Here is a 23,246-nt window from a genome sequence, read left to right as displayed (position 1 = left end):
AATCTGCAATTTTCTTGATGGTCTGGGGCGACCCGCATTACCACCTGGGTCCAAAACTGAGGTTTATTCTTCGCCAAAGGAGTAGCATCAATACCCCTCAAAGGGATAGGCGTCCGCAGAGGTGTCATAGGAAATCCACAACGTTTAGCAAAATCCAAATCCATCAGGTTAAGAGCTGCTCCTGAATCCACAAAAGCCTTGGCGGAAAATGTGGACAGGGAGTAATTGCCAGAAGAAACTTGGGTTGAACACCACCCACAGAAAACGTGTGTGCACAACGTTTCTCTCGTTTAGGGCAGACAGAAATAATATGCGAGGCATCTCCACAAAAAAAACACAGCTTATTATGCCTTCTGAACTCCTGACGTTGCGCCCTAGACAAAACTCTATCACATTGCATAGGTTCAGACATTTGTTCAACAGGTGGCAACATCTCTTGTGTAGTTTTGCGTTCACGTAAACGCCGATCCACCTGAATGGCTAATGACATAGAATCGTCAAGACCAGAGGGAACAGGAAATCCCAACATAGTATCTTTTACAGTTTCTGACAAACCCTTCCGAAAGAGGGCTGCCAAGGCACCATCATTCCAGGTAGTAAGGACCGCCCACTTTCGGAATTTTTGACAGTACAACTCTGCCGAATCCCGACCCTGGCTTAATGCCAACAGGGTCTTTTCAGCCTGATCAATAGCATTAGGTTCATCATACAACAACCCCAAGGCTTGAAAAAATGTGTTCACATTATTCAGAATAGGATCATCAGGTTTCAAAGAAAACGCCCAATCCTGGGGATCGCGGCGCAGCAAAGAGATGACAATTTTAACCTGCTGCGCGGAGTTCCCAGACGAGTTAGGCTTCAAGGCAAAAAATAATTTACAATTATTCTTGAAATTCAAGAATTTAGACCAATCCCCCAAAAATACCTCAGGAGTAGGAATCTTTGGTTCAGCAGCATGTGAATGAGCAAGATAGGCGGAAATTCCCCGCACTTCAGCAGCGAGCTGCTCCACACGATCAGACAATTGCTTCATCTCCATTGAGAGAAAAATTCCTCCTACGGCCTCAGAGATATAGAGGAAAAAAAATATGCACACAAAAAAAAAAAAAAAATTCTGACACTTTTCTCTTTTTTTTTTTACAATTCTCTCCTGCTATTGAGTACCCTAGGATCTGCGGTATGGCTGGTAATTCTGTTATGATGAGTCACCGAAGGAGGAAAAAACAAAATACCAGCTAAGTCCAGAAAAATCAGAGAGGTTGGCAGCTATCGGATTGCAGACCCCTGAACCTATCCACAACAACTAGCAGTAGCCGTGGGGGGTTCCTACGGTGCCCTAGACCCTTCGATCACAGCCGGAGAACTATATAGCCTAAAGACAGAAAGGGGAAAAACTAAACTGCCCCAGAGCAGACCCCAAAGCAATAGGCAGCCCCCAACATATAATGACGGTGAAGCAAGATGAAAACACTAACACAGATAGAAAGATAGGTTGAGCAAATGATGGGGCCCAAGCTAACTACATAGGACAGGATAGGAAAGCTGCTGTCTGCCATCCGCAAAAACCCTATCAAAATGAGCCAACCGACTGATAGGAAAAACAGGCCCTGAAGTCGCTAGGCTTCAAAAGACTATATCAGCACTCAGGTATATTCTGAAGACAGAGCAAAATATCACCAGATCAACAGATCAGAGACAAAAATGGAGTTTTTCGGCCGGGGATGGCAGAACTCCCAAAAAACAAGGCAAAACAAAAACAAAACTGAAGAGTACAAAGCAGAGCAGAAAAACTTAGCTTTGAGATGCAGGAATCAGACTAGTCTCCAAGAATCCAGCAGGAAAATCACCAGCCAGGAAGAAGGGTGTCGGCAGCCTTATATCCAGTCCTCAACTCCAGCCACCCAGTCATCATCTAGCTGCCCATGTGTTTGATAATCAGCCTCACTACCTTCCTTCACCAGAGGAGGGAGTTCATCAGACCTCAATGGTGAAGGGAAAAATGAACTCACAACACCACGCATTGCCAAAATGATGAACGATGACGACTACTGGTTGGCCAGCATCCTGGATCCACACTATAAAGGCAAATTACAAAACATCATGCCACAGGAGAACCTTGACCTAATATTGGCTACAAAACAAGCAACTCTGGTTAACCGGTTGGTTGAGGCATTCCAAGCACACAGCAGCGGTGATGGTTCTCACACGAGCCGTACGGGCCGGGGGCAGCTTGGCAGAGGTGTTCGTGGTGCACACAGCAGAAGTGGCGTTGGAGACAGGGGTTTCATGACAATGTTGTGGACTGATTTTTCACGGACCGCTCACACAACTGGTAATACTGCATCGATGGAAAGTGACAGGAGACAGCAGTTGTCAACTATGGTTAACAACTACTTTTCCTCCCATATCGATGTTCTCCCGCACAGGTCATTCCCCTTTGACTATTGGGCTGCTAAACTGGACACCTGGCCTGAATTGGCACAATATGCCTTACAGGAGCTCGCTTGCCCAGCTGCAAGTCTGCTATCGGAAAGAGTCTTCAGTGCAGCTGGATCAATCCTGACAGAAAAAAGGACCCGTCTGTCAACCCAAAATGTGGATGATCTAACCTTCATTAAAATGAACCATGCATGGGTTTCCAAGGATTTTGTCCCACCTTCCCTTGATGACACATAGGTTGCCAGAAAAATGGCTTGCTTTGGTCCTCCTCCTATTCCGCGAACTTGACCTATTTCGCCTTTTGCAGCAGCTGAATGACCCACATCTACATATGCCACTTTGTAAACCTCCCTAAGTGGGCAGAAATATATATGAAGATTTAAAAATAACACCAAAAGTATATAGTTGTGTACGCCTCAAATGAATTTCCTTTTTTCCACTTTTTAGATTGCTGTGTAATCCATACTGAGAACACGGAGATTTTACATGTTTAAACTATGCTATATATACCTGCTATCCAGTGATAAAGTACCCTTTCTCAACTTTGTACAATCTGGTCAAATCCATACTGGGCCTGAGAACATCTGAGTCTGCCTCCTGATCTATAGACATATATTTTTAATGTGTAAACTAGGCTACATATATACGTGTTATCCGGTGAAACTGTACCCTTTATCAACTTTCTACTATGTTCTTGAATCCATACTGGGCCTGAGAACGGCTGCCGAGCTGTTAAGCAAGCTACAGCACCTGTGGTTTGGACACGTAATTTTTTCAGGAATGACGGTTAGGCCTAACTCCGGAATTGCGGTTGACCTGAACTTACTGGGAAATCATCGTTCGCGGGGAATAATCTGAATCCCAGATCCCCATCACTAACGGAGTTCAGCAGGTTATCTGCACCTGTAAGCGACAAAAGCTGGTCCTTTCAGTGTAGCGTGCATGCAGCCCCGGACATGTACTGGAATGCTAGACCTGTTATTGCTCGATCTCACGTGCCACAGCCTCATGTATCCCTCTAGTAAGCTTGACGCGTACCACGGGGCCATGCCGGAGTCTCGGCCGTTAACGGAATAAAGCTGAGAAATCGCTAGCAAAACTACAAACGGACATACCACACCACACACAGAATCGACAAAGCTTGCAATCTGTCCAGCTTTTCTGTAGCTTGTATGGTAGTGGTTTCCCGGGTGCAGTCCAATTAAGCCACAGGCTCCACTCCTGGGTGGTGCCCTTTTGGACATTCCTTTAAAGGTTCAGCTTTGCAATCATACTGCCCCCGGAAACCTAAAACTTTTCCTTCAGGGACGCTGTTTGGAGGTTCGTGGGAATAACGCCGCCCGATCAGCAGTTGGCATATGGGTCGCCCTCCCAGGGCTGTGGGGAACTCGGTACCGGGCCGGTGTCAGTGGGATGTGTCACAGCAGCGGTGACCCGGACGGTGGCCCTGGGCGCCCATGTAAATGGCGTGGTATAATGGTAAAGAGTTTATATAGATAGTTTGACGCCACCTGTGGTGTTCGGCAACATAGATGTTAGGCCGACGCTGCATGCAGATCCTCTGGGACTGATGGTGTTGTGCAGCAAAGATGGTGAAGCTCCCCACAGTTGGAGCTGGAGTCCCAGGGAAGTGTAGATGTAGTGATGGGGGAAAGGCACAGGTGGTGTAGGTGCTGGTACCCAGATGTAGCGGTGCTGGAATAACTGTAGGACACCAGAGCGTGCAGTTCCAAAGCTTTACTCACAGTCTGCAGGTTACACAGATGCCTGCCTCCGTGCTGTGTCCTCCGGGTCAGGACCTCTGCCAACCTCCGGGACCAGAATGGAAAGCTTGTGGGGGAAGCACTCACAGGACCGTGGTTCACTGAAACGCCTCCTAACAGATGTTCCTCAGACTTTACTTGTATGGCAGACAGCTGTAGCCTTTTCCTTCTGCCTCGCACACGTCGATGCTGGGGCCTCCAAGCCTTAGTTGGGTACAGAGCATTTATAGCTGCTACTTCCCCCGGTTTCTGCTGCAGGAACGTCAGTGTCCCTACAAACTCGGAGACCGGAATCCGGACCATGCGCTCCAGCTAGGAGTGAGCCTTAACTCTGCTCATCCTCCAGCTCCCCTTCTCACGTCCACACACTTCCCCTTCCCTGCACAGAGTGCCCTAACTTACCTCCTCCTGACCACAGAGAGCAGCTCCTCAGCAGTCAGGTTCAGAGGTCTCCCTGCTGGCCTGGAGTGGGAAATGTGTTGTGTGTTGGTTTCACTGCTAGAGAGATCCTTTGTTGCTCCCAAGCTTGACAACACACTCCCTAGGAGGAAGGCAATGCCACAGTGGCGACCGTACTCTTGGGGACGCCACAAGTGCACTGAGGCCCAGCCACTGCTGGATGATGCTGCTGGTACATTGACCCAGACCACTACATTCCCCTCGCACTCTACACAGCCAGAATCTGACCCAGAGGAAACTCAGGTTCCCCTTCCCGCATACTATACCACCTTACACGGTGACAAAGAGGAAGGTGCAGATGAAAGTGCAGGTTCCTTGAGCAGGTGGGGGGGTATACTCATGGGCGATGGCACTGGCACAGGGCACCGCATAGTACGCAAAAGTGTCTCTGCCGGTGGGAGGGCCTAAACAGCCAAGTGCAGTGAGATGGAAGATGGGGACGACAAGGAGTTCAGAGTAGTGCAGGGATTCCCTAGCAAGGAGACTTATGTAATTGTTTTCAATGTTGGGACAGCAATTTTTGGGGAGCACTATACTCTGGTGAATGATACATGGGGCCCACCATACACTGGAGCATTCCAAAGGTGGACATCAGACACTGGAGCAGCATTTACAGGGCCCATTATACACTAGAGCAGTAGAAATGGGGCCCATTATATATGGAGCATTATTTGGGCCCATAAGACAGTGGAGCTTCATCCATTGGGACCAACATATACTGTAGCATTATGTGGAGCTCATCATATACGGTTTGAAACATTATATGGGAATAATGATTCCGTATGGAGAAATATAAGGGCCTTATTACTCTGTATAGCGCACTTCAGCGCTGGCCATAATACTGTATGGAGTTATATACTGTCCGTTTTTGGAAGTATTGGAGAATTTAAAATGGATATCAGTCATGAGATGTAAGAAGTGAAGTATTTTTCATTGTACTATACTGCTATTTCTCTGCCGTATCGGAGCATCATGAGTTGTGGTATGTGTTAAAGGGGCGCTCTTTGGCCCTGGGCCCACGAAAACCTGGAGCCAGCCCTCCCCCCCCACAACTGTAGCCAAATAACCCCCATTTTTCAGTGCGTAACTAGTATTATGAAGTTAATTAAGGTTGACAAGCTTCAGTAACAAGAATTTATGCTTTTGGCATTCAAATGGGCACTGTTGGTGTGTTTCCTATCCTCCTCTCACTGCCGACTTTAATTCTCCATTGACTTACATTGGGTTTCGTGTTTCGGGATGACCCCGACTTTTCCCTATAGTCGGCCGATTTTGCTCGACCCGACTTTTGGAAAAGTCGGGTTTCATGAAACGAAACTCGACCCTAAAAAGCCAAAAGTCGCTCAACACTAGTGAATATGCGAGGAGCCACTGACACCCCGAAGGGAAGGCATTGATATTGAAGGTGAGTAGGGACCTGAGAAATCTCCACTACCAACCTTAGGTATTGCTGATGTTCTCCCCATATGGGCACATGGTAGTAAGCATCGGTCAGATCTATTACCGCCATGTAGCAGCCTGGGTCAAGTAGCCTGACTGCCGATTTTAGAGTTTCCATTTTGAAGCTCTCCACTCGGATATATTGGTTCAATGCTCTTAAGTTGAATATCGTTCTCAGTGAGCCGTGTGGCTTTGGCGTGAGGAACAGGGTGCTGTAAAATCCCTTCCCTATTTGGTGGTGTGGTACTTTTACTAACACTTTCTTTTGTATGAGGAGTTGAACTTCCCTCTCTAGTGTGGCCTGGTTCTTTTTGGCCACGAGTCATTTTTACTCGCTGTGGCGGGGAGCTGCGAAAGCTTAGTCACAGACCTTTGGCTAATAAATTGATTACCCATTTTGAGGCGGGTAAAGCTGCCCACTGGGGAACAAAAACCGAAGTCTTCCCCCCACCTCCATTCTGGCGTCATTGGTGTCGTACTTCGGGGTGGTTTTACTAAAGAGGAATCCCTTTTCCTTCCTGTCTCTCCAGGGTCTGCCCCGCATAGACCTGTCATCCAAGCGGCCCCGGCCCACTCTACTCCCTGATCCACAAAAGGATGAGCAGCGGTGCCTAGAGAAGGGGGGTGGTGGGAATCGTTTCTTCTTATCTGACGCTTTCGCCAAGATTTCGTCTAGCGCCTTTCCGAAGAGGTGCTGTCCCTCACATGGGACTGCACAGAGCTTGACCTTAGACTGGAAATCTGCGGTCCAATTTTTTAACCATAGTGCTCTGTGCCCAGAGTTTGAAAGGGCACATGCACGGGCGGCACCTCGGACGGAGTCCACTGCGGCATCTGCCAGGAATCCTGCCGCTTTCTGAAGGGAAGGTATCGCTTCTAGCAGCCTTTCCCTTGGGCATTTATTTTTTATCTGGTCACAGAGTTCCTCTAACCACTTTACCATAGCACATGCTGTGCAAGTGGCGGCTACCCCGGGTTTGAATGACCATGCTGAGTCTTCCCACGCAGACTTTAGAAAAGCGTCAGCTTTTTTGTCAAGGGGGTCCTTTAAGGAGCCCATGTCTTCAAATGGCAGGGCTATCCCTGGCAATAGCAGCATCCAGTCTAGGAGCTTTTTCCCCATTTTTCACATACCTCTTCAAACGAGTATTTACGTTTAAGTGCTTGTGGTATGGACATCTTTTTGTTGGGATTTTTCCACTCCCTTTTTATTAAATTGAGTAAATTATCATGGAAGGGAAAAACTCTGCATTTCTTTCCTTCTAAATTACTAAACATGTAGTCCTGTACCGTCCGCGGCTCCCTAGGCGTTTCCACCCCCATGGTAGATCTAACCAGCTTGAGTAATTTCCCAATATCCTCATATATAAAATAAGGGTTACCTTCTTCCTCATCCGATGAGTCCGGTTCTGAGTCATCAGAGGGACCTAACTCCCCCAGCACTTCCTCTGAGTCTTCAACCATTTGAATCTCTGTAGGGGGTGGGGGTGGGGTTGGGCCGGGTTGGCAGAGCTGAGTCAATGTGCTGCTTTAACTGCTCCTTCACAGTGGTTTTAACCTCATCCCAGATCATAGTTTTCATATTCTGGAGTAGGGACGTCGATTCTTCGGCCACTGTTTTCTTAATACATGAGTGACAGAGTCGCTTGTCGTATGCTTTAGGGAGATTTTTTCTGCATAAAGCACATGCTTTGTTCTTTTGTTTGGAGGTGGCCTTTTTTGCCTAGGGGGAGACATGACATAGAGGGCATCATTATCCACACATTTTTTTGCCTTACAAAGGCACTCACCCACCCCTCAGGTACCATGGTCTCTGGATCTTCTGGTGTGCACACTTCAGTTGCGGGGTCCACTATGCTTCCAGCTGCTGCCGCCTGAGTGCGCCCCGTTAAGTTATATGGGGGAGCGGTGTTCGCGCTCCTGGATCAGCTCCCTCCCGGAAGTGTCCAGCACACAGTCTTCCCCTGGTGTGTGACGTCACTTCCGGTGCGACCGGAAGTCATCCCCCATTCAGTCGGCGCCAGCGTCGTGATGGGCACGCCTTCTCCCTGCCCAGCCTCCCGACAGGAGCTGCCGCCGGGGAGTCCAGTGGAGGGGATTAGCACGGCATTGACAGCCCCCCCCTCAGCCGGGATTACAGGCACGCACGACCGCATCCAGCTGCCTTCCCCCCCACATGGACCTCGGCCTCCTGACCGGAATATATCAGAGGGGGATTTCCCTGGAGGTATGTAGGCCTGCCGCAGGCATCCACCTGCAGAAACAGGAAACCAAAACTGAGGAGAGAGGTGCCACCCCCTTCTTTTATCTCTGCTACAGGTTTCCTGTTCCTGGGGGTGGATGCCTTCTCTCATGTGCGGTGCTGTAATGGGGAAGGGAAAAATACTGTTCTCCATTTAAAATGGACAAGGTGCGTGGGAAAGGATGGAGAACTGGATGTGATGGTGATTGTGCATGCAGAGGCCGTGGTCAAGCTGAAATTGCAAAAACACCCACATCTTCTCGCCTGACCTTACTGTCCCAATTACTAGGGGACCGCAGCACACCACTATTGAACCCAGAGCAGTATCAAAATGTTGTTGGTTGGATAGCTGACAATGCTTCCAGTCAATTTTCCACCACCACCACTCTGTCTTCCACATGGTCAAGTCTCAGTAGCCATGAGTGTGGACCACATATTCCTCACCCTGATCCTCCTTCCTCTATGTCAAGTGCCCGGAGATATCTGATCCCACATTTGGGAAAAGTCAACAGCTCTTCAGAGTGTCCACTTACAAATTTGGGCCTCTCACCTGGTCCACTTGAAGCGGGGTAAGAGGAGATTGCATGTAGTGATGCCCAAATATTTGAACAGTAGAGGAAAAAAAGACCCCTGCTCAAGAAACCCGCTCCAGAGACTACGAGAGGGAACGACGACGACTATTGGCATATGATCTGCATGCTACTACTTTGGCAGAGTACCACAAACTAGAGAGAATCCCATGAGGCCTATGGAGCCACCTGCGACCCACCTTGTTTTCAGATAAACCTGAGTTCTGCGAGAGATTCCAGCAGATACTCAATAAGTGCTCACTCGATATCATTCTGCTAACTATCGATTTTCTTTACACAGCTATCACCGAGACGACCAGGAAAATTACATCAATAGAGGAACAACTCAGTTCTACTCTTTCCAGTACTGATTGGCTAAACCTCAAAAGCAAAACCGACAAGTCCCTCGACGAACAACGTAAAAACCTACAGGATAAGAAGAGAGCCAAATTCCAAAGGGACACTGACGATTATGGGCTCCGGGTGAGGAAACTACAACTCAAAACGCACAGGCTCTTATCACACCGACAGCGACAGATCCACTGGAAGTTCAACCCAGCATCATTTTTTAGCCAGGCGTCATCCAGCCAGATACAACAATCATCAGACTGCAGGAGGAGACCGACCTGCAGGGCAAACCGCAAACCCCACGGAACGCATAACAACCAGATCACAGGTAAGCCCACTAACTCGGTTTTCAACATCTCATCCTACACCCTCAGCCCCCTAGAGCTCTCAGTCCTTCAAAAAGGCTTATCATTCTGTCCAACTCCCGTCTGGGACAAATTCCAGCTGACTCAAGACCTGCAGAACTTTTTTCGGAACATTCGTCTGAAAACTTATTTTGGACTGGATTCATCTAACCTAGCGAATAGGGTCCCTCCAACAGGGGGGACCCTATTCCTGAACTGTCAATCTTGTCTCTCTGCTTACGCAACATGAGTAATTTTTCTCCCCCTCGCACCTTTCATGCAGCTGAAGCCTTTATTGATCTGGTCCAAAAGGACATAGATAACATCCTTGAGGAACATCAGAAAGGTCTACTACCCACATATAATAACATCACCCCCTTAGAAAGACAAGCCATAGACTCACTCAAAAATAATAAGTCGATAGTGATCAAACCAGCCGACAAGGGAGGGGCAATTGTCATTCAAAATAATTCCGATTACATGGAAGAAATCTTCCGCCAACTCTCCGATCCTACTACGTACCAAAAAATTCCCCGCGACCGGACACCACGCATTAAACTCTTAATCGATGAGGTCTTAGATAGACATTTGACTTTAAAAACTGTGGGTTCCAAAACTGCTACTGTACATTTCTAAAAAACCCCAATCCAGTTACCCCGGTATTTTACACATTACCTAAAATCCACAAATCTTTACACAAACCCCTTGGCCGTCCTATTGTTGCTTCTACAGATTCTATTCTGTCTCCAATTTCCATTTTTCTTGAAAAAATCCTGACCCCCCTCACCAAAACTACCAGGTCCTTTGTCGTAGACACTAGTCATTTTCTCTCTTTCATCAATCAAATTTTCAACATTCCCCCTGATTGCCTTTTAGTCACAATAGATGTCAAAAGCCTATACACTTCCATTGACCATGATCTAGGGATTAAAGCTACCAGAACGCTTCTTGACTCCTCTGATCTCTCTCATAACTCCATTCAGCTATGCATTGATCTTCTTTCTATCGTTTTGAAAGAAAATTTCTTTCTATTTGGGGACCAATTTTACCTCCAGCGGCGTGGGAACACAATGGGCGCTAACATAGCACCCGCCTACGCTAACGCCCGCATGAATGACTTTGAATGCTCTCATGTCTACAACAATGCTCTTTTCATGTCATACAGTAAATGCTGGCTACGTTACATCGACAATATTTTCTGTCTATGAGTAGGTACTCTTGATGACTTGCATTCTTTCACGGAACACCTCAATTCTATTAGACCTGAATTACAATTTACCCTGAACTGGAATCTCTCCCGGATCTCCTTTCTGGATACATTGGTAATCAAGACCAGTACTGGTTCTCTCTCCACTGACCTATATGTCAAACCGACCGACTCCAATAACCTTTTACATTACACGAGCTGCCACCCTGCCTTCACTAAAAAAAGCTTGCCCCGTTCCCAGTTTACACGAGTAGCAAGGATTGTTACTGACCCCACCCTTGCTCCGATTAGTCTTAACGAAATGTCCAATAAATTCAGAGAGAGACAATATCCCATAAAACTCCTTGAATGTGAAGCAAGTCGAGCCTTGGAACTCCACCCCACATAACCATCTCAGCCCCAAGGGGAAAGGGTTACTTTTGTACATACTCACCACCCCATCATGCCCAAAATCTACCATATCATCAAAAAACATTGGTCGATCTTACCAAAGTCTTACCCTAATATTGAGGCTTTTAAAACACCAGCACTTATGTGCAAATGCCGACCAAAAAACATTAAAGATGAGTTAGTTCGCGCTGACATCGGTAGCCTAACTAAATTGCCTAGACAAACCTTCCTCAACACTGAACGCAAAGGCACCTTCCCTTGTCTGGGCTGCGTATGCTGCTCCAATGTAATCAAGGGGAGCCACATTACACACCCTCACACTGGCAAGTGTTACGTGGTTGTAGGTTTTTTTTACATGTGGCACAAACTATGTAATATACCTAATAAAGTGCCCCTGTGGCCTACTTTATGTAGGCGAAACCACCCAACACGTGGGTGATAGGATTGCCAGTCACAAATCGACTATTCGGTGCAAGAAAACCTGGCTCCCCATCCCACACCATTTCATCAATGCCAACCATTCAGTCTCACAGCTCAGGTTCCAGGTTATAGAGAAGGTCGACAGACCTCGCAAGGGTGGCAACCACATCAAGCTCCTTAAATCTAGGGAGTCTTTTTGGATCTATACGCTGCCGACTCTGGCCCCCAAGGGCCTCAATCGTGAGTTGGACTTACTTCCATGATAAGTCGTTTGGAATTTTGTCTATTGTATGCACTTTTTCATGAGCATGTATTTGTATACTATTGATTAATTGTTGCATTCCTTTTTCTTGACCTCCAGGGTGGTGGATTTGCGGCCTTCATCTCACCTCTCATAAATCCTTTATTTTTCAGATTCACTAATATCTTCTTTCCCCTCTTGGGTTAGTATCGCAATTTTTCCCTTATTTTCATTTTTATTTTATTATTTTTCTATATTTTTTTTTTATTATTTTTACTTTACTCTTATTTCTATTTTTATTTCCATCCCTTTTCAATTTTTAGATTTCATGTTTTTATCTTTTGCCATTTTTTCATATTTTATTTTTTCATATTTTCCATTATTTTTATTTTTCTTATCCTTACCCCCCCTTTTTTTTCCTCACGTCATCATTATTTTTATTTTCACCTTTTTACTTTTATTTTCCTCATTTTTTACCGTAATTCCTACCTACTCCAATAATTTTCAGAATTTTTTTATATATTTTTATATATTTTTTCAGCCAATTCTTACATCCATTGTCATTATTGTACATTTTCATTTTTTCTTTATTTCTGCTCATTCCTTTTTATTACTTCCTTTTTACCTTTTTTCTATTGCCGATACAACCATTTCTACACCCTTCTTCTCATCTCCCCTCCTTTGAAATTCTCCCCACACTCCTACCCCCTCTCTCTTTTTTTTTTTTTTACTGTCTTTCTTCTTCCTTCATTTCTCCTCCTTCCCTGTGTTCTTTCCTCTTCTCCATTACTCTCTTCATTTTCCCTCCCCATTCTCTCTCTACTTTCTTCCTATTTACCAAGTCTCTCCTTCATTACATTAAAGCCGTCCTGTTTCTCCTCTGCTCTTACTCCTCACAACTCATGTCCCCAATACGTAGGTGCTGCGCCCAGAGCCACTGTGTTCTTTGTTTACATTTACAAGCCACACAGGCGCCCAGGCTCTCTCCTGCTCTGACCCTGCATAGTGCGTGTTTCACTTGGCCTCTCCTCTCCATGCTCTCCCAGTCTCACACCAGCACTATGACGCTTCAGCCTCTCACTGATACATTGACACCTGCGCTCTGCATCTCCCCTCCCCCCAGCCTCACACTGACTGAATATTTATAAACCGGGCTCTTTGAGCCCTTCACTCACATCACCGCAGACTCCTGCCTCCATCACGCTACCAGGTCAGTACTACAGCACTTCTTGGCGTCCTGATTTCCCTCCATTCTCTTTACCTCATCACCTTTATTTTCCTCCACAGCCCCTAACTGGGACTTTGCAATTAATCTCCCTGCTGTTTTCCTTGAATCTTCTATTGAGGTCAGTACAGACTATGCCTGCCATACTTTTCTGTGTTTGCCGCCTGCCTCCACCACCCCCTGTCATATTATTTATGAAGCATAATGTCTTATATATATTGACTTCTGCCAATAGCCTTTGACACCCTCTAGTTTCTGTCCTCATGACCAACTGGACATCTTCTTGGATATTTTATAGATCCCTATGTTGTCAATTTCTCTGTATACCCGAACATGTGCTGTATATATTGGGTCTCTTCAACAAACCCCATTCCCCCCCTTCCCCTCCCCCTTCTTTTAACCCCTTTTTACTATTTTTTGTATATAATTATTTTGTATACAATTGTATCTCTAGTTGCTTTTGATATTTTGTTCACCGAGTTCAGTGTTGTAATTATTTTCTACATCTTCTTTTGCAGTATGGTTTGAGAAAGACCTTTGGAATATTTCTTTTTTGTTTGCGGTGTTTCATTATTTGATTTATTGGAAAAATCTCACATGAATTAAAAATCATATAAAAATTTTCTTCAAAGACTCTTTTGCAAAGATTATTTATTTTCTGAGTGCGACTGTCCATCCATTTACAAATATTTGAGCAGCCACGATCACACAAAGGCAATGGAGAGAAATTGTCACAAGAGGTGGACAATGAGGAGACACAATTGCCAGAAAGTCAGGAGGCGGACCAGGGTGCGGAAGTGGAAGACGAGGTGGTGGATGATATAGTAACTGAACCTCAACCTGAACGGACAGTAGCACACAGGGGGAGGGAGGTATAGCACCCCAACAGGCAGGAAGCAGTGTGGTGGCTGCAGGCAGAAGATGGGGAACTGTTCCCCGTAACACAAACATGACGGAAGTTGCCAGTCCAACTCTTAGGTCTTCCCGAGTCTGTTTTTTAAAGACTCCGCTAACCCCAAAAAAGCCATTTGCACCACCTGCCAGGCCAGTATCAGCAGGCATAGCAAAACTACCAGCTTGACCACCATCAGCATGATCAGGCACATGGCAGCAAAGCACCTGACTTTGTGGGCCAAACCCCAGGGTCCAGGAACCGTGTCTGCGCGTGACACCACTGCTTCTTCCGCTGTTGTGCATGCAAGCCAATACCCTGTCCATGGTGCATGAGAAGATGCCTCCTGCCCTGCACCTGTCATTGCACACACTCAGCTAGCACCATCATTAAGCACGTCCTCATCCTTGTCTCAGCGCAGCGTTCAGTTGTCCATACCCCAGTCCTTGGTACGCAAGCGCAAATACGCAGCCAATGCCCCACAGGCCACACTACTAAATTCACACATTTCTCATTTGCTTACGCTCAAAATGTTGCCTTTTAGGCTCGTGGAGACTGAAGCTTTCCGCAACTTTCTGGTGGCAGCCGACCCTCGGGACTTGGTCCACAGTTGCCACTATTTCTCCCGGTGTGCAGTCCCCACATTACACAAGCATGTATCCCACATTAGCTGTGCACTAAAAACAATGCCATTACTGGGAAAGTCCACCTAACCACGAAAAAGTGGATAAGTGGTTGTGGGCAGGGATGGTACATCTTGCTGATGGCACACAGGGTTAACATAATGGAAGCCAGGACATTGTCGGATCTTGGGATGGAACACGTCCTCCCGACGCTGAGGATTGCGGGCCCTAGGTCAATCAGGGTTGTTCACACAATCTACAGCTCCTGCACCTCCTCCTCCATCTCCGAAATGAACACATCAGTCATAAGCTGGAAGCACTGCAGCACTGCCTCAGCCCACCCAAGAAGCAACAGGCTGTGCTGAAGCCAATATGCTTAGGTGACGAGCTGCACAATGCTGAATGGTTGTGGACAGCTCTGAAAGAACAGACAGATCTGTGGCTGACACCGCTGAACCTACTTCTAGACATGGTCGTGTGTGACAATGGATGGAACCTTGTGGCGGCTGAGGTGAGGCGAGCTCAGACACATACCATGCCTGGCCCATGTGTTTAACCTCATTCAACGGTTTCTCAAAAACTACCCGGATCGGCTTGTGAAAGTACACCACCTGTGTGCCCATTTTAGATAGTCAGCTTCAGCTGCCCTTGCAGCGCTTCAGCACCTTTTGCAGCTTACAGCTCACCGACTGGTGTGATGTCCCCACGCGTGAGAACTCTACACTGCACATGTTGGGAAGGATTTGTGAGCAGAAGAGGGCAGTTGCTGACTACCAGCATCAACAAAGCCATCGGTAATCAGTTCAGACTCCAAACATAAGTCCTCAGAAATGGAAGTCAGACATATGTATCATCGTCAAACTTTGAAGACACCACCAAGATGGGGAGCTGCGATGACGCCATAATTAGCATCACCATCCCACTTCTTTGTATTCTGAAACACTCTCTGCTCACAATCAAAGAGAATGCATTGCAGGTGGAGCATGATGAGATGGAGCAAGGAACCATACAAGGTGATTACATACTGCCAGCCTCATGTCATCCCAACGTGGATTGGGCGATAATGAGAAAGAGGAGAAATTCCCTGCACAACTGTCATACTGTCTGTTCAGCATGGATGGTCTGAGGACAGGAGGAGGAGAGCGTGGTAAGTCATCCTATTGATGAGGACACAGAAGTCTTGCCTATTAGCAGTCTGGCACGCATTGCTGAATTTATGTTACAGTGCCTTTCCAGTCACCCTCGCGTTCTCAAAATTTTGGGTGATAGTCATGACTGGTTGGTGACACTTCTAGACACAAGTTACAAGGAGAAATTTCTATCTCTTATACCCAAGGCAGACAGGTCTACTAAAACGGAGCAGTACCAGAAGGCCCTTGTTTCGGAATTATTAAAAAAAAATTTCATCTGAAAACGCTGGGAGCAGAGGTCACAGTTTGTTGGACAACCAAGGAGTACAGGCAAGAGAGACATCTCCAATCCCGCAGAGGCAGGTGAACAATGTCAATGTTCTGGGAGCATTTTCTCAGACCCTCCCATTGCACAGGCTCTGAGGCGTGGGGTACTCAGACAAGGAGTGCAAAGTTTGGAAAGATGCTGGTGGAGTACCTTGCTGACCGTACCAACATCCTCCGCGATTCTTCTGTGCCTTTTAATTATTGGGTATCCATGCTGGACTCATGGCATATACTAGCTCTCTACGCCTTGGAGCTCCTGGCCTGCCCTGCCACTAGCATTTTGTCAGAGCGGGTTTTTAGTGCTGCTGGTGGAATTACGCTCTGGCAAAATTTTCAGTCTGATTTTTCTCTTTATAGGCATATTTTTTACTAAAATGGAAATTGCTCTTTTATTCTGTAAACTACTGTCATGTCTTTGAATTTCCAAGCACTAAATTTTGTATTTATTTTCAGAAAATGAGAAATGGTCAAAATAAAAAAATCCAGTGCTTGCAGACCTCAAATAATGCTGCTAAGAAAACAAGTTCATAAACATTTAGAAACAACAATACTAAGGTTTTAACTCAGGAAGAGTTCAGAAATCAATATTTTGTGGAATAACCATGATTTTTAATCACAACTTTCATGCATTTTGGCATGATTTCCACCAGTCTTTCACTCTGCTTTTGGGTGACCTTATGCCACTCCTGGTACAAAAATGTAAGCAGTTCTTTGTTTGATGGATTGTGACTATCCATATTCCTCTTGATTACATTCGAGATTTTCAATGACGCTCAGGTCTGGAGATTGGTGGCCATGACAGGGATTTGATGTGGTGGTCCTTCATCCACACATTGATTGACCTAGCTGTGGCATGGCACATTGTCCTGCTGGAAAAACCAGTCCTCAGAGTTGGGGAACATTGCCTGAGCAAAAGGAATCAACTATTTTTCCAGGATAACCTTGTATGCGGCTTGATTCATACATCCTTCGCAAAGATTAACCTGCCCAATTCCAACCTTCCTGAAGTATCCCCAGATCATCACCGATCCTCCACTAAATTTCACAGTGGATGCAAGACACTGTGGCTTGTATGCCTCTCCAGGTATCTGTCTAACCATTAGAAGACCAGGTGTTGAGCAAAGCTGAAAATTAGACTCAGAGAAAATTGTCTTACTCCAGTCCTCTATGGTCCAATCCTTACGGTCTTTGGCAAACTTCAGCCTGGCTCTTCTTCGATTCTCATTAATGAAAGGCTTTTTTCTATCTTTACATGACTTGAGCCCTGCCTCTAGGAGCCTGATACAAACTGTTCTGGCTGTGCACTTCACCCCAGCTGCCATTTACCATTCCTTTTGTAGGTCACTTGATGTCATCCTGCGGTTGCTGAGCGATATTCAAATAAGATGACGGTCATTCCAGTCAGTGGACAGTCATTTTTGCCAGTCTACAGCCTTGTTGTCCCCAGTGTCTGCTGCTTGATCTTGTTGTAATGGACTGCCATCTTAGAAATTTTAAGGATGGAGGCAACATGACGCTCACTGTATCTCTCTACTAGTAAAGCCAGATTTGAGCCCTTCTTTTCCTCACTCAAGACTTTTCTTTTCAACTCCTTTGGCATGGTTAAAAGTTATTTTTTCATTCCTAATACTTTTGGGATATTACTAGCACTTGTTTTGCCATCCAGCTTGTCCTATTGCAAGAGAATTGTTAACACCACAGCAGGGTTTTTTATACTTTCTTTCATTAAATAAGATTTGGTTCAGGTGATCACTTAATCAGAATCAAATTAAAGGGAATTTGTCACCACTTTTTTCGCATATCAAGTAAAAATATGATTGGATTCAGTGTCAACTATGCATTATACCAGTACTTTTTATACCCCTTGACTCCCCACCTTTAATCAATAAATGCCTTTTATATTCCTCCCGCGGTGTATGTAAATCTCCTTGGTCTGGTCCGATGGGTGGGGCTTATTGTTCCTCTCCCCCCTTCCTGGTTTGCTCTATGCATTTATTTGGTGTAATTCCTGCATTCATGTAGATTTAGCGCTAGTGTTGAGCGATACCTTCCGATATTGGGAAATATCGGATCGGATTGGACAGATATCCAAAAAGTATCGGATATCGCCGATTCCGATACCGGAAACCAATGCAACTCAATGGGACAGAAATATCGGAATTAAAATAAACCCTTTCTTTCCTTGTAGGTTAATTCTACATGAAGGAAAACAACTAAGAATAATGTAGAATGTATTGGGGGAGGTGGAGGAGACATTAAAGGCACAGAGGTTTAGCCCAATCAAATGGAATAGCAGGAATTTTTTTTAAGATGTTTGGAGTTACAAAGATATTGACTATGTTAAAGGGGTTGTGTAGCAATAGAGGGAGACGTTCAGAAAAGGCACATGTTGGCGGAGTGTTGGAACGGAGTGCTTCATCTAGCTTGGAGGTTGACTGAGCCCCTGACCCGGAGGACATGGCATGGATGCGGGCACCTGTATGCACAACAGACTGTGAGTAAAGCTTTGGAACTACATGCCCTGGTGTCCTCCAGTTATTCCTGCGCCAACACACTCCAGCACTGCTACATCTCTGTGCCTGGCACTGCACCATCTACGTCTCTTCACTACCTCTCCATCTACACTGCCCTGGAACTACAGCCTTACCTGTGGAGGGCCACAACATCAAAGTTGCACCACACCATCTGTCCCAGAGGATCTGTCTGCAACGTCGGCTTAACATCTTCATTGCCGAACACCACAGGTGGCGTCACGAATCATTCACTCATAAACTTTAATCATCATCCACACGTTCAACATTTCCCTTTTATAATGGACGCCCAGGGCCACGGACCGGGTCACAGCTACCGCGACATCTCCCATTGAAACCAACGGGACCGGTACCGAGTACCCCACCAGCCCTGGCGAGCGATCCAACTTGGCGGAAATACATAACAGAACAGGTTGTCCGGGCTTTTCACATAATCTCAGTGCATATCTAGGCAGCAGAATGCTGACAATAAGTAATTTACCTTCTGTGGCTAGTCTGCACGGTTTCCAAGATATCATCTCTTGCTTCTAAGATAAACATCCAGGTGGGTGTGTTCTGGCATTGAAATGAGAACTGGTCGTTTCCTCTTCCCTCACTAGTTTCACTTTCCATATATCACTGTTCAGCGTGTGTCTGGGGGAGGAGCAGCTGGGTGGTCTGCTCGCAGCCAATCACAGCCATGCCATTAGTTAACATGCCTACATGCCTAACAGGATGTGCCCACACTTCTTAGGATTCCTCATTGGCTGAATCAAATCAAACTGGCTCATAGCATTATGGGAACTTCCGATTCCGGTATTCGATATGCAAAAAGCATCGGAACTCAGTATCGGAATTCCGATACCGCGAATATCGGCCGATACCCGATATTTGCAGTATCGGAATGCTCAACACTATTTAGCGCACGTGCACATTCAATTATCCTCCCGCGCATACACCATTACATTCTATGGCCCGGAAGTATCACATTAGTGCCTCCAGAAAACAATGTTCCCAACATTAGGAAGTGGGTCTCCCATACTGTTTGCCTATGCAGTGAATGCAAGGGCTGCCAAAATTTGGAGGTACTCCAATGCCCCTTTGAAGAGACGTAGAGGAGGGCCTCATGAAAACAAAGGCGTATTGGGGTGCCAACAAATGTTGGGCAGCCCTGCCTCTCACTGCATACACAATAACAGTATAGGAGACCCACTGTTTAATAATGTGCACAAAGCATAGTCAACAGATGGCTCTCTAAGGCTGGTTTCACATTTGCGTATCTGTGCACAGCATTTGATCCGCATACATCATGTGTACATATCTTTAACATGGTGTATGCAGGGACATGCGTTCGCATTGCGCTGTTTCGCGGTATGTGGAGGGGCGCAGCGAATGCAACATGTTGCATTTTTTGAGTTGTCAAAAATCAGTCAAATATGCGCAGGAATGCACATGAGTACATCAAAAAATGCATTACTGTCTATGGGAACGCATTGGTACGCAATGACATGCGTACGCATGCATTCGAAACGCATTCGCACTTCAGACTGAACATGTCCAGGAAGTTGTTTTCACTTCCACTCCTATCGAGTCCTCTTCCCCCAATGGGTCCTCTGCCAATGTTTCTGACCCAATTCTCCAATTGACTACCACTTCCCCTGTAACAACTTCCCCAACCACTCCTAGCCTACCTTCACAGCCCAACACCCCCAGGTCCTCAATGTAACTCCCTCCCGCAGATCCCAAAAGCAAAGCCCTTTTTTTCTTGTTTGTCAAATTTCCTTTTGTTGTTATGTTTGTTAATAAAAATTATTTTGTTCACAATACCGGTTTCTTTATCTTTATTTAAACATGTGTGCATTGTTGATTGAAGTATTAACGGGTGTTACTGTCCAGTCAAGGTGTTGGTATTAAAGCCAGCAAACAGTACAGGTACATAACATTACAGGTACAGTTTACGCAGCGGCTTAAACCATTTTGTCTTGCCATGCCAGATGTCCAATATTCGAAACAAAGTAGGCAGCAAATTTATCCCTCATTTGGGCAACTTCCACTATAGTCGTCAGAAGGTGATATTGGTAATCCTGCAATGTGGTATTAACAGGTTCCTCAAGTTCTAAATTGGGTCGCTCTTTTGCCAGGATGTAATTGTGCATAACACATGCTTTCACAACCTCATCAATTGTCTCAATTTTAAAATTGATAGCTGTACCCAAAATGCGCCATTTAGATACCAGCACTCCAAAGGCACACTCCACAGTTCTTCGTGCCCTTGTCAGTCGGTAGTTGTAAATCCTTTTACAACTTGAGTACGGTTTTATGAGGCTGACACACATTTGAAACACATCATCCCAAACACAGCAAATGGCATTGGCAGTCTCAGTGTTCAGAAGAGAATGTGACTTTAGAAAATTGAAATCATTACCATACAAACGTTGGCCCATGACTGAGTTTTTGAAAGTCTGGGAGTCATTTCCTCATCCAAATGAGCCAACGTTCATGGCGACAAATCGACAGTTTGCATCTGCAATTGTCATGAGAACAAATGAAAAGTGTTTTTTGTAATTGAAATACTCGGATCCACTTCCAGCTGGTTTCATAATCCGAATGTGTTTGCCGTCCACAACCCCCAAACATTTTGGAAAATTGCAAATGTCCAGAAATTTTGCAGCATTTTCCAGCCAGAGTTCAGTTGTGGGTTGGGGTAGGAATTCTTCATGGAGAACATCACATAAAGCACTGCAGATGTCTCCAACAATCCCAGAAAGGGTGGACACTCGAATCCAGAAATGAAAATGTAGAGATAAGGTCTTTCCGGTAGCCTGGAATCTGCTAAACAGAAAATGGGAAAAAAATAAGTACATGGCTTTTCAAACAATAATTCTAACGACATGTGTTTGTTTATCAAAATTATGTACCTCAGTGTCACCAACAGACGTTCCTCCACAGGAATTGCTCGATGTAGTTGTGTGTCCTGCCTGGTGATGGATCCTCGGACACGTTGCAGCAAGTTATCGAAGCTCTGTTCCGACATTCTCGTGTACTCGAAAAACTTCTCAGTGCTTTCACGCAGATCTGTGTACAACGAGTGGTAGGCTCTCTCAGGTTTCTAAGATGGGGTGTTGCCAATAGCGACGACGATGTCTTCTCCATCTTTCTCTTTCTTCTTTACAAGCCAAAGCAAAGGCAACAGTCAATTTCAATTGCAAATCAAGATTAATAAGGAAGCTCGCCACTCTAAGATCCATCTTGCAGCTGGATACAGACGTGGATGTCATCTGTGCAGTGTGTCTATATATAAAATTCCCATGAGACACGTCCATCGGTTGTCTGGTGTCAAGGAAACTCTACTGGAAAAGCATTGGAAATATTGAACTCATGTGCAGAAACAACAACGCAAACACATACAAAAATGCATAGATGCATGCACACGCAACTTTTTTTGCCGTTACGCGTAAGATTATGCAGATAAAAAATGCTGCGTATACATGCGTTTTGCATGCATTTGTGCATGCGGATGATACGCTGCGGACTCGAACGCTAATGTGACCCTAGCCTAAGAATAGTGAGGGCTGCCTGATGGTCCTATAAAAATAGGCTTTGTGACTTTCAGAGTCCCTCCTACATTAATGAAACAGGATGTGTCTGATGTGTGACACACCTCATGGCCAGATAAGGCTGTAAAATGTTAAAATGACATTTCCCAATGAATGCATTTGTCTTGGTTGAAAGGAATGCTAAAGTTCCAAAACGCATCAGAAACGCTACGTGTGAACATAGCCCAAGGTGTGGAGGAGCATTTTTGTTTTTGGATATTTCTTTTGCCTTATTTACAAGTCATTACCCTGGAAAGGATGTTCTTTACCATATTTCCCAGGAAAATTCATTTTTGTATGTTTTATCTGTAAAAGTGGCGTAAGACTCACATTGTTCAAAACAGTGACCTCGTAGTCAGAAATGCTTCCAGGGGTCTTCCCCATGCTGTTCCCTTGTCATTTGAACACTGTTCCCATCGATTTCCTCAATTTCTAGTTGCTCTGCATGCCGCCGGAGGGGCCGCTGGAAAAATGCTCGAGTTTCCCATAGACTTACATTGGGCTAGTTGCACCCGAGCATTCCAATTTGTGCGACCCGTGCAATGAGCACCCGAGCATTTTAGTGCTCACCCATCACTAGTTAGAAAGTCTTCTATCTCTGTCCCATACATCCCTACATTTACCCAGTGAACAGTTAGGCAGCTGTAATCATCCTGGCCGTGCTTATTGGTCCACGTTTTGGTGGTTATGTGGACCTTGCCACTGATGTTACGAGTGCACATCTGATTTGATCCACAACATGTTTGTGCAGGGCAGGGATGGCCCACCTGGAAAAGTAGTGGAGGCTGGGAACAATGTATTGCAGGACAACCACCACCATCACTTTTTCAAAACTATCAGTCTACACCAGCCGAAATGACAGCATTACAAAGGCCCGTCATTTGCAAATGCTGTCATTCAGGACCATGGCTCATGATAGCTAGGGGGGTATTTCTATTTGAGGATTTGGGGAATGGAAAGCTGAACAATTGGGATGGTGTGTATGTAAGGGGTATGATATATTACGTTTGTTTATGCCTCTGCCTCTCTTTCGTCCCAGTACCATATATAATTAGTGTCTGTATATTTGTAATATATGATA

General features: G+C 45.6%; 1 protein-coding gene and 1 long non-coding RNA gene across 3 annotated transcripts in view; one reads left to right on the top strand and one right to left on the bottom strand.

Moving 5' to 3' along the window:
* Window positions 1-23,246, bottom strand: part of C2CD4C (C2 calcium dependent domain containing 4C) — a 302,746-nt gene that overhangs the window by 167,979 nt on the left and 111,521 nt on the right. The window lies entirely within an intron of this gene.
* Window positions 12,631-13,720, top strand: LOC141098472 (uncharacterized). Its single transcript, XR_012234247.1, has 2 exons — window positions 12,631-13,208; window positions 13,606-13,720. It is a non-coding gene; the product is annotated as an uncharacterized lncRNA (long non-coding RNA).

Source organism: Dendrobates tinctorius, unplaced genomic scaffold (genome assembly GCF_039654945.1).
Source record: "Dendrobates tinctorius isolate UK_male_01 unplaced genomic scaffold, ASM3965494v1 ptg000092l, whole genome shotgun sequence".
In the NCBI taxonomy this organism is placed as follows: Eukaryota; Metazoa; Chordata; class Amphibia; order Anura; family Dendrobatidae; genus Dendrobates; species Dendrobates tinctorius.
Note: the sequence above shows the minus strand (reverse complement) of the source record. Positions and strands in the feature narration are given on the sequence as shown.